This window comes from Cupressus sempervirens, chromosome 2 (assembly GCF_028749045.1).
Source record: "Cupressus sempervirens isolate cs-2001-9-10 chromosome 2, ASM2874904v1, whole genome shotgun sequence".
NCBI lineage: Eukaryota > Viridiplantae > Streptophyta > Pinopsida > Cupressales > Cupressaceae > Cupressus > Cupressus sempervirens.
In genome coordinates, this window is record NC_143119.1 from 663,660,885 (window position 1) to 663,674,688 (window position 13,804).

Below are 13,804 nucleotides of genomic sequence, written 5' to 3' on the forward strand. Positions count from 1 at the left end.
TAGTGTAATATGCCTTAGACTCACTAGAATGTTATGCATCCCTTCATAGTCATTGGTATACTTGTTTGAAGAACAAGTTCAAAATGGTATAAGGCTTGAGTGAGGACCAAGATTTAAATCTGCTAACAAACTGATGGAGGTGGACCAAGATCTTAAATCTGCTCTGATACCAATCTTGTAGGGGTGGATGGATTGGATCCACAATGATAATTAAACACATAATACAAAATATCTAAACATATAGAAATTATATACTCATTTCATTGCCTGATTCTTGATACAAAAATAATTACATTGTGCTTCTTTTATAGAGGTCTTTGATTGTTTCTAGAAGTATCTAAATTAGCTGACACAAGACAAATAGACTTTTCTAGAGCTATCAACACATAAATGTCTTCTAGAAATTTACAAAATTAAATATTAAATTGACCTAACCCTATTTGGTAATCCTCTTGGAATTTCTAGAATCCTCTAGTATTATTTTACATTTCTTTTGAGGAGGAAATTACATTCCAACACTCCCCCCAATTTCAACCTCAAATGTTTTTGCATTCCTTCTTATGCTTGAACATTTGTACCTGAATAAACCTTTGATCATTCTCACAATTTTTTGCTAATTCGATCCATAGCTCCATCCCGAATCTATTTTTATACATCCTGCCATAAAATCTTTATTGCACTCTCTCTTCCAACATGTCTTATAACAATGATTTTTCAAGCCACAAATATTACAAGGATGTATATCCCAACATCTATCCTTTGTATGCCCTTTCTTGTTATAGTGTGAACATTGCACAATCTTTATGCCTTCATTTCATTCTCTTGAACCTTTATTTATCTTTCCATAGCCCACATTGTATCCAAGACCTACATATATTGGCCTAACTATAGTCTCAATCAGATTCCTTAATCCATGTTCATCCTTTCTTAGACCATTACCTTTGAAACCCATTCCTTCCATAGTTTTCAAGCCAATACTATCATTATAATAGTTAGATGTTCTATCAACACAATTTTCATGTTCATCATTATAGTCCTTTTTGCAAACAACTTCAGCAAAATCACATTTCTCAATCCCATAATCACTCAAATCATTTGTATCACATGATACATCACATACAAATGGTTTTACATTCAAAGATTCTTTCTGTTGTTTCATATTAGTCAATTCCTTCTTTAACATATTATTTTTCTCTTCCAATTTGTTCAAATTTTCTTCTAAAACTTTGTTTTTTTCTTAGCATCATCAAACAACTTTAACTTTTCTTCTAATTCTTTATTCTTCTCTCTAAGCTTGGATGTTTCCTTCGCCTGCCAATTATGTCCTTCTTCCACAAATTTTAGTCTATTTTCTAGCTCTTCAATTTCTTCTATGTAGACACTAATTTCATTTAACAATTTAGACTTTTCTTCTACCATTTCATTTCTTACTTTTGCCAATTTCTTTTGCAAAATATATTTTTCACACAATAATCTTGCATTTTCTTTCTTTACCATCACTAATTCTACTTCTAACTTATTTGTCTTCTCTCTCTGAACTCTACCAACTTTTCTCATTGAAATCAAAAATTTAACACACCTTACTCTTTCTATTAGATAATTCTAAATGTCTTTTTACTTCCATATTTTTAATTAAATCTTCAAACAACTTGAAACAAACCTTTAGACAGCTAGACTCCTCACAACAAGAGCTATACTGATAAACATTCAGGATATGATTCTCCCAAACATGGATGCATTGTAGAAACATATTGCACATGCTAAAACACTCATTCATGATAATAAATTCTCAATTACTGATCACATGATATAACTTTCAGTAGAAGTTCAAGCTGCATTACACACATGCAAGGTGTTGCAAGAAAATTGGGAGAAGACAATGGCACTGATTCTAAAGGTACATTCAAATTTCTTGTTATATATGTATGTGGGAATTACAAATGCTCATTTTTGGGGCAAAATTAGAATATGTATTCCTATTCACAATTTTGAATTGCACCCAAACCGAGAATTAAATTTTTAAGAATTTACATATGCATATTCCACTCATATCCCTTATAATTTGATGTTTAACTTATAATTAGATTTTTTTTTTTAATATATATTTTTTCATCCCCTCACCTACACTTTTAGAATTCAAGTTTTCCAACACTAGCCCCAAATATTGAAGAAGGATGGGATAGTAGACATTATTATTTAAGTTTTTGGACTTGCTATCAACAACTATATGCCACCCTTCCTTTTTTTAATTATATTAAATTAGAAATTGTAAACACAAAAAATTAGAAAATTGCAATCCATCAATGCACAAATTATTAATATTGATTCAAATCCAATAAGTCTATTAATATTATTCTCATCAAAAATTAATCATCCATAGTTGTTTCAAGAACTCATAATTGACTTCCTAAATTTCTAAAAATTCACTATAGATGAGTTTCCAAGTATTTCAACAATCATTGCAATTGTTTATTATTTTACACTTTAACATTATATATTTCACTTATCCTTCATAATTTCATCATTTATATGTAAATAATATCTTCTTGATCTTAGATTTAATAATTTTCTAAAGGAATTAATTTTTTTAAGCTTCTTTGATTACAGTTGAGCTCCTTCAACTCTCTATGTTAATTCACACATGCAAGAACATGGATCAAATCACTATAACCATGAGAGAAAAGAATATAATGTGTGGTTTTGATTCAAGTCACAACATAGAGATCCTTGAAAATAAAATAGTAACCATGTCCATGACATTTTAAATTTGAAAAAAAATTATCTACAAAATGGCATTGAATTTATGTGAAGGTGTTAGGAAATTGATTTAGAAGTAAATACTATAACAATAAAACTCATCAGCATGAATAAATTGAAAAATTCTACATTCACACATAGTCGATATTTCGACGTTGTGAGGGAGCTCGTAATTACTAATGATATTTTATATAACTGCCACAAAACTTTAGAATTTAACCTAATTTGTACTTGGATTTCTAATATAATTTTTGAACTACAAAGGCATTTTAGACTTTTAAGGAAATGTCTAAGATGGGAATTTGGACTTGACCTAATGGTTCAATTTTAAGCCAAATTTACACTTCGAGCCTAATGTTGTAATAGCATGGAACTTTGGACTTCTAGTCTAATTTGAAAGACACATTAGAAGCTCAACATCATAGGGGAACTTGACCCCATGGTAATATCACCTTGTTGAAACTCATAACCTGAAATTCATTAACACAAGAAACATGTGTACATACATTACTTCCATTATCTAATTTTTCTAAGGTTGTGGCCACATCATAATGGATTCTTCTTTATTCTTTTATATTAAGAGATTTTATAAGTAATATATAAATGTTAGAATTTAGGTATGTAATTTACAATATTTAAGAGAGAAAAAATACCATTTCATTTTTACCTTATAGAAAAAGGTCATACCTAATGTAGTGATTTATTACAACCCTCGTAATACCTTTGAACAATTTCGTCCAAACACCTATCCACAAAATTCTATCATAATGTTGTTCATTATATTATTCACTCTAAAATGAAAAACATAGTCTATTTTGAAGTTTTGAAATTTAAAATTATTAAGAAATAATTTAAAACTTTAAATTATGATATTTATATTATAATATAATTGTTTGCACAAGTTTTATATTCTTAAATATTATATAAACTTATTATTTAATATAAATTAAATAATTTATTTTTAAATTTTTTATTTAAATGTAATAAAAATATTCAAATACTAATATTTAATATATTCAGAGTCACTAAAGACATGCAGTAATTATAATTACCAATGGTTGGCTTTATAGATAAATTTAGAGAGAAATAATAATTATCAATATAATAATTATACGTATTCATCTAATATATATTAAAATTTTGACTATGTCAAAAAATAATTTGAAAAACTAGAAATTTCAATTAAATAGAATTATATTTAGTTTTATGTAAGAATGTATATAAATGAGACAAGTATGTGTATTTTATGTTTTTATATTCATGCTTCTTGTGATGCCATGTTTTGATAGCTAATTAAGAGATAGTAAATCTAAATTAACTTATTTTAGATTGCTTTATTGAAAATTGTTTTCAATGTTTATCTACCAACTTTATTAAGTTGGATGGATAATAGATATATTACATGATAAGTGCATGCTCAGGTTTCCTAGGAGGCTACATATCTAATTAATTCTATATAACATACACCCCCTTGTTGTTAAGTTTGTCACATTAAGAAAAAAACCTTGAAGTTGAGGAACAACCTACAATCCTACTGAACAAAAAAAAATGGGTGAGAAATAGTTGCAATTTACAAATCTACAAATGAGAAACATAATAGGAAGTCACTTGTTGTAGAAGTTGTCACCACCAAAGTCTATCACAAAGATAAAATATAAGTTGCATTGTTGTATGTATAAAATGATATTGTGACTGGGAAGGAAAAATAGAAGCAGAAAATTTGAAGAAATCAAGATGTATCAATCCTAATGAGATCAATTGGTTTCAAGTTGTAAGTTGTATATTGCAATGTTCACAAGATGGGCATGGCTATTAAAAAGATTGGTTGTAGTAGTGATAGAGAAGTTGAATGGAATGGTTAATGAAACATTGAAGGTTTGAATGAAGTTGTTAAATTGTTGTAGAGAAATCAAGAGTATATGGTGAATTAAAATTATTTGTTTCAATAGAATAAATAGAGAAAATAGAAAAGAAGGAAAAAATACTTTACAACGAGAATTAATGGAAATAATAAGAAACGCAATTCGAAAACGATGGAAATTTTAAAAGAGAATAAAAATGTAAAGTATGAATTTTTATGTCAAATCAATAATCTTGAAAAGGAATTGCAAAAAGTTAAAGATAAAAAATTATTTGAGTTATTTGATGGACTCAAGAAGAAGAATGGATTTGTAGAAAATCTAAAATGACCTAAAAAGATGAGAAATTTTTAAACAAGAGGAAAATATCAAAGTTGAAAGAAGAGAACAATCAATCACCTGAGTCTATTAGAATTTTAAGAATAACTACAAGGGGGACTTAATCAATTACTCAAGGCCCATGAGCACAATTTGAACAATCAAACATTATATATTGGTTTTTCTGCTTATCCTGTTGTAGCTCATTCTCTACTTGATAGTTAATAAAAAAAATTAACTAGTAGTCCATTGTTCTAATATAACATAATTTCTAAATGTAAACACATAAATATAAAAAACCATAAAAAAATTCAACACAAGTTTGACACTAAGATTGATGCATCAACTTCCAGGAGTGATAACGCTTGAATCACACCTGTGTATTCTCTCAAATTTTTACAATGGTTATGATAGGAGGTGTTTGGTGGTCTCAAAATTTACCTATTCTCCACTGTGTCCAGAAAAATATATTTTCAAGTCCCAGAAAATCTATCTAGACCCACAAAACTTTTTTTCGGCAATCTTCATGTTTTTTCTAAAGTTTGTGTTTTGTAATAGCTTTGAATGGGTATTCCCAAATTTTAATATTAGTTGATAGGTCTATTTGTTATAGTTTAAGGAAAGTCTAGTTTGATTTTCCACTTTCTAAGAGTAATTTCAAAAGTTACCAAAAAATGGCAAATTCCAAGATTTGTAAAAATGTTCCAAAAAAAAGTAATTTTCTATTTTTTCCAAATTGATGGCATGTTTGGTTATATATATATATATATATAAGAAGTTGTAGAATGATGTAGAAGGAGGATGATAAATGAAAAAATATGGAGTTTTGAAAATTATGCATTGCATTTGTATTTCTCTCTTTTATGTTTTATTTCTATTGAATGAAATGTCATGAGCAGATACTCGGTACTACATCAAGGATTTAATGTGGAAACCCGATTTTGGAAAAAACCACCAGCAACATGTCACCACTTTTCACTCATTTAAAGTGAGCCATGTTAGGAGCTAACCCTATTAAATGTTACAATACACATTGTTAAATATGACCTAGTTAGAAGATTTAGTCACACTATTAGGAATGAATTTGTTAGAGGACTTTGATCATTCCATTAGAATGTCACCTTGCTAAAGGATTTAAATAGACTATTAATTCCTTCAATGATGGTTAGGTCAACCTTTGATTAAAAGGATTTCAATACAAACTATTTACAGTGACTAGAAATAAAATAGTAGGGTTTTATCTGTATGATTACAACTCACTTTGAAGTTTTAGATCTTTGTTTGGTTCATGCATTGATTTTCTGATAAGCCTTCCTTGTCACCTTTGTCTCTACTTTTCTTGGCAACCCTTCAAGCAATCATCTATCTCTTCAAATCAAACTTAAGCCTTCTTCTTAGACTCACTAATCAACCATAGCAGATCTTTTGTTTACTCTTACTAGAAACACACATAGACTCTCTATTTTGTCTCTTTGTGTCTCACACGTCACACTTATATCACCTTCTTTATGCACTTGGTCACTCTCTTCTCTCCTCTTATTTAGGTTTGGCTCTACACCACCTTAAATGAATAATTCTGGTCTTTTATCATTTTCATGATCATTGTAGATCTTAGGGTTTGAAATTTAATTCATCAGGTTTATTGCATCTGTTCATCTTCATTCTCTTCTAGAAACTTTTCATCGAATTCATTCATTATATATGGTACCTAATCCTCTCCTTGAATTAAATGATCCAACTCATCAATATTATCTTCAATATGTTTTCCATATCCAAGAAATCAACTGAGTCAAATGGAAATCATGATTTCTCATACACATTCAGAATATTGTTACTCGACCATCACTAAACTATAACACTCGATCATCACTGAATTGATCGATCGTTGTAGAGCTCGAGATCAACTATCACTTGGTTGATATTGTTTCTCTATCAATACTAAAATTACTCGACTTATACTAGAACTTAGCTAACACTAGCATCACTTGGCATGAACATCATAATTCCTTGATCTTTTACTCTCTTTCTCAATTAAGCTTTACATAAGTGATATATCTTGACTTGTATTTTAAAGACTTGAACATCAACATGATATAAACAATCACTTTGTCTTATGAAATTCTAACTTATTAAATGTCCATTGTAGCTTCCTTTTCATAACTCAACATTTCCTCTAGGTTCTTTTGTTATGAAAAATCTCTCAAATCCTCTTCATAAATCAAATAGATATGACATTTAGATCAGATATAAACATGTCTCATTAGTAGATTTGACATCAATTTCAATACAATAATTGTTCAAGTTGTAGTACCACCAATCTCCCTCTTTTGCATTGATAGAAACACCTTAAAATATACAATCTCCCTCTTTGTTACCATGCAATCCAAAAGATTTTTCTTCCATGAGTGACCTAATATCCTTAGATTCATTCTTATTCCCATCGCTATAATTTTAGAAACTCCCTCTAAGTTCTTATACAAATCTCCCCCTCTTTCATTATGTATATTTTCCTCTTTAGTAATTCTCTCCCTCTATGATAATTATCTCCCTCTTTGATAACAATGTCAAAAACACTAGCTTTATTAGCTTTATTTACTTTATACATCTTGATTATGTAGATATTTGCATGCTTGGCTGACTTCTATCATCCGTCTATGATTGATCTATTATGCTAGTCTCCTTCATCTTCTTTACTTGACATCCTTAGGCATCTCCTAAAATAGAACTATCTGCATCAATTTGTCTAATATTCTAATTAGCACATTTGATGCAATGTACCATTTCTCCTTAAGTTTCTTCGCCTAGAGGAATCACCCATAATTTTCCTCTAAGATATTCGTGAGAATCTGTAGATAAGGCTTTAGTGAATATGTGTGCAATTTGTTCTTTGGTGTGCACATATTCTAACTTCACGTCTTTGTCCTTAACTAGTTCTTTCAAGTTGTGATACTTAATAGAAATGTGCTTTGTATTAGAGTGCATCACTAGATTCTTTGATATGTTAATAGAACTTGTGGTATCACAATAGATAACTACAGGATCTACAATATCTTCTTTCATTCCCTATATTAATTGTTTTCAAATCTACACAATATTTTAACAGTTCACTATAGCTGCCACATACTTTGCCTCAACTATTTATTGGGATATAGTTATATTTCTTTCTTGTTCATGATACCAATCTCTTTCCTAGAAAGAATCCACCACCACTAGTGTTTTTCCATCATGAATATTTGCTACCCAATCAAAATTACTGAATAAATTTAATTCAAATCTATGACGTTTCTTGTAATACAATCCATAGTCTTTTATACCTTTTAGACATCTCAATATCCTTTTCACTACCATTATATGACTCTCCTTAGGATTTTCTAAAAATCTAGCAACTAGACCCTAGTTTCTAATGCAATATTAGGTCTTCTATAAACAACATATTACAATTTTCCAATCATTGATTTGTATAGTGTTTGGTTCACATCAATAGATTCATCATTTTTAGCTAACTTATGTCTTGTAGACATAGGTGTGCTCACTAGCCTTGATTCTTCCATTCCAAAAAAATTAGTATCTCATATATATATATATATGAAAATACCAAACTTCATTTGACATACTTGCAATCCCACAAAAAAATTGATTTCATGAAACATTGACATTTCATATTATTTCTTCATTTAATTAGCAAATGATTTGCATAATGCTTATTATCCTCCAAATATAATGTCATCAACACAAATTTTAGATAACAATACTTCATTATTCTTACCAATTTTTAAGTATAGTTTATTATTATCATTTGTCCTTTCAAAACCAATCTTCACTAGGTAATTATGAAGTCTTTCATCCCATACTCTTGGGGCTTGTTTCAATACATATAGAGCTTTGTTGAGTTTATATACCATATTCATCTTGTCTAGTTCCAAAAATCCTTCAAGTTGTACTATGTGCACTTCTTCCTCAAGTATACCATATAAAAATGTAGATTTGACATCTATCTGATATACATTGAAATTCTTGTAGGCTGAATATGCAAGAAGAGTTCTAACTCCTTCTAGTGTTGCAAATGGAGAAAAAGTTTCTCCATAGTCAACTACTCCCTCTTGAGCATATTCTTTGCATACTAATCTCACCTTGTTCCTTGTAACTTCACCATTTTCATTTAGCTTATCATAAACATCATATATCTTGGCCTTTCTATGATGGAATTCAACTATGTGTCCTAATTTGTTTAACTATGAAACCCTTCATTGATTATAGTTAAGTCCTTCCACCCAATAAACATTGTCACACTTGATTTTGTCAGTTGATTGAATAGCTCCTTTACCTTTCACAACACATGGAATATCATTACCAAATTTAACACATCGACCTTTATATGGTCCAATATCCTCAAAATTTTTTTTATCTCCAGTCATTTGATTAGTGAAACCACTAGAACAATTGTCCATCTCTCACTTTTTTTCACATATGAAATTAAAGCAATTTTCTCATCTTCATTAGAATCTTTTTTCATAGAAACATAGACAACTTCATCATCGTTACTTCTAGATTCAGTGTCTATTTCTTCTTCAACAATATAACAAGATTTCTTACCTTTGTCATCCTTATTCTTCTTGTAGTCTTAATCATCTCTTCTTCCTTTGTACTTTCTTTCCTTTCTCTCATTCTTGTCTTCTTTTTCAGCACATCTTGCAGCTATATGATCAACCTTGAGAAACAAATAATAGGTAATTTACCTTTATATTTACCTCTACCTCTTCTAAATATTTTTACAATGAGTGCTTCAAGTTCATCAAGCTCATCATCAGAAGTGTCATTGTCACTCTTCACATGTTTGCCTTTTCTTTTGCTAAGAACCAATTGTGACTTAAAATAAGATTCAATAGTACCAGGTGTATAGTTATAAAAATTAGACATCTCAAAAGTAGTAAGTCTACCAATTACACCTTCCAAAGTCAAAGTGTTACCTGGAGTGCATCTCAAATCTTGTATTGTAGAAACCCTAATGGAATATATATGAAGAAGAGTTCTTAATACCTTTCTTATCACTATTTCATCTTTGGTTTCTCCATTTGTAGCTCAAATAGAATTGACAACTTCCTTATCTCTTATATAGTATTCCACTATGTTCTCGCCTTCTATCATTCTCATTTCATCAAATTTACCTCTTAGGCTCTCTGTTTTTTCTCATAGGAAATTTTCATCTCCTCCATATGTGGTCTTCAATTTGTCCAAAATCTTCTTTGCACTATCATATTCTTTTATATCATCAAACTCGACATAGCTTAGGGAAGAAACAATCTCCAACATTGTCTGATTGTGTTCTTTCTTTTCTTTAAGATGTTGGGCAGTTAGAGGAATGTTAGTTATCTTCAAATATTCATTGTTAATGAAGTTTATTGAAAAATCACTAATACTATATATATGCAGCCTCATCAATGTTTTCCATGTAGGAAAGTTCTCCCTATTCAATTTTGGTACCTCTCTTTTGTGAGTCATGATCTTTAGCTTTAAGTACCTTCAAACTTCTCTTTAAAATCATTGTGCTTTGATATCAATTGTTAGAATGTTAAGAATAACTAAGAGGGGGGAGGGTGAATTTCTTACTCAAGGTCCATAACTACCATTTGATTAATGAAACGTTAAATATTAGCTATTCTTCTTATCCTTCTATAACTAAGTCTTTATTGAATATTGATAATTCAAATTAATTATTATTCCACTATCCCAATATAACAAACTTGTTGAATGTAAATATATAAATTTATTAAATTTCATAAAACATTCAACACAAGTTTAATACTAGGATTTAATGTGGAAACCCAATTTTGAAAAACCACCAACATGTAACTACTCTTCACTATTTAGAAGTGAGCCCTATTAGGAGAAAACCCTGTTAAAGCTTGCAATACACACTATTAAATGTGATCTAGTTAGACGATTTAATCACCCTATTAAGAGTAGCCTTGTTAGAGGACTTTGATCATTCCATTAAAATGTCACCTTGCTAAAGGATTCACAAAGACTATTAAGTCCTTCAATAACTAATAGGCTAAACTTTGATTAAAAGGAATACAATACAAACCTTTTACATTGATTAGAAAGAAAATAGTAGGGTTTGATCTGTATGATTACAACTCACTTTGTAGTTTTAGATCTCTATATAGTTCATGTGTTAATTTTTAGATAAGCCTCCCTTTTCACCTCTATCTCTTGTTTTCTTGGCAACCCTTCAAGTAATCATCCTTCTCTTCACATTAAACTTAAGCCTTCTACTTAGATTCACTTATCAACCTCAATAGGTTTTGATTCCTCTTATTATAAACAAACACAGACTCTCTATTATGTATTTTTGCATCTCACACTTCATGCTTATATCACCTTCTTCATGTGCTCAATCACTCTCTTCTCTCCTTTTATTAAATATTGTCTTTCCACCTCCTTGAATAAATGATTTTGGTGTTTTCTGTTTTGATAATCATCATAGAATTTAGGGTTTGCAAATAATTTCATCAGGTTCATTGTACCTATTCATCTTACTTCTCTAGAAAATTCTCATTGAATTCCTTCATTATATATGATACCTAATCCTCTCCTTGAATTAAATAATTCAACTCATCAATCTTATCTACAACACATTTTCCATATCCCAAGAAATCAATAGAGTCAACTAGAAATTATGATTCCTTATATGCATTCAAAATATTGTTCCTTGATCATCACTAAGTTTTGACACTCGGTCATTACAAAATTTCTCATTTGTTGTGGAGCTTAGCATCACCTATCACTTGATCAACACTAAAATTACTCATCCTATACTAAAGCTTAGTCGACACTAGCATCACTTGGCATGAACATCAAATTTCCTTGATATTGTACTCTCTTGCTCGGTAAAGATTTACATAAGTGATATATCTTGACTTGTACTGTAAATAATTAAACATCAACATGATATAACTAATGACTTTGTCTTATCAAAGTCTAACTAATCAAATGCCCATCATAACTTCCTTTTCATAACTCAACCTTTCTTCTAGGCACCTTTTTTATGAGCAATCTCTCAAATCCTCTCCACTAATCAAATAGATATGACATTTAGATCAGATAACAACATGTCCCATCAGTAGATTTGACATCAATGATAATACAACAATTGTTCCTATCGTAGTTCCAACACAATTGATAGAAGCAAGCAATGAGCGTCTAAAGTCTAATCAATCAATTTTGATGTTTTTTTGTTATATAGATAATTCATGCTTCTCTACTAATCTATCATTAAATAAATATAATTTAAAATGCATGAGATTGTTTGTGATGAAGATGATAATGAGTCTACAAATCTTTTCTAATATAATAATATTTTAAAAGGAGCAATCATTTCAAGGTTATGAAAAGAAATAGATACACCTGGCAAAGATTGGCAAAGCAAGTAGACAAAATTAGAGAGTCAATTTGATGACATGTAGAAATAGAAGTCTTATTAGCCCTTTTTGTGAACATTTGTCTATAACATACTAAACTTTATCATCTTTTAGTATAAATGTTTTTGAACTTTTGATGTATAAAGTATGGACATAGAGCATAAAAATGATAGTTAGAATTATATCTAAAAAGGGGATCATTTTGTGGTAAAAATCTTTCTTCATGAATATTTGATATGGGTAGATCTTCCTATAGCTGAAGAGATTGCAAAAATTGTTAGTTGAATAATTAATGCCTTTTCTTTATAAACTAATAAATGAAAATAAATGTTTGCAGCAATTCTTGTGTGTATTAAATGTTGATCATAGGGATACAAGCTGAGTGGGAGTTAAACAAATTGCAAAGGAATAGCACTAAGGCATTGATGATATTAATGAGATGTGTTATGACACTATTGCAGCTAGAAGACTTGGCGAAAAAGTTAGAAGGGACCCAATTTAGTGAATAACAAAGTGGGACCTGATAAAGCGGCTGAGAAAGGAAGCAAGCATCAAAGCAATCAGTTAAACATGCAATCCACGATACCTAGATTCCTAGAAACTATTTGAAGATAGATAAAAGAGAAGATCTAGCATTTGCTATTATCTATATTTGTGGGGAATTTAAGGGATAATTAATGTCTTTCCAATTGCATGTTTGTATTCTTAAGTTGTAACTGACTTTCCTTGATGAGAAAATCGTAGTTTTAGGAGTTTTTTGTTCTTCCTTCCTTTTAAATAAGACCTCATTTGTATCTATGAGGTTAGGTAGTTAGTAGACACATAGAGTTGATAGACATCTTATTGTTTTTCCCAAGTTATTGTAATACTACATATTTGATGAATACATGCCTTTACTGAGTTTCTACACTTTTATTTGAGCTTATCTTTCGTTCATTCTTCCATGGGGGCCCATGCAAAAGGTGGAGTTTACTTTAGTAAGTAGGAGTTAGACTCTGTTTTCTAAGTTAAGATTAGAACTGCTATTCCTGCAGCCACTGAAAATAGAACCAGTCACTGTTCCCGCAATGGTAGGTGCATAGATCTATGGTTAAATAATTAGAATTTCCTTCCAAGTATTTGATAGTTTCCTTTCCTTTGGATAAACTAGATTTCCTTAATGGTTATTGCATTCAAAGTAGTAGTGACTTTTAGTGAAAACTAGAGCATATACTTTGCAGACATCATCTCAAGTTCACGGTCCTAGATTGACATTTAATGAAAATCAGCATAGTGATTTGGTAGTAAGCGATGTCCAATCCTGTAACTAAAAATGTGTTATATTGATTAGACATATTTTTGGCACCATTTTTGGGGATGGTGTTAGTCTAGTATTCACTATTGAGTCATTGAGTTTCATTTTTAGCATTCTTGCATGCATAGAAGAAGAGACCACCTTGGAAGATTTCT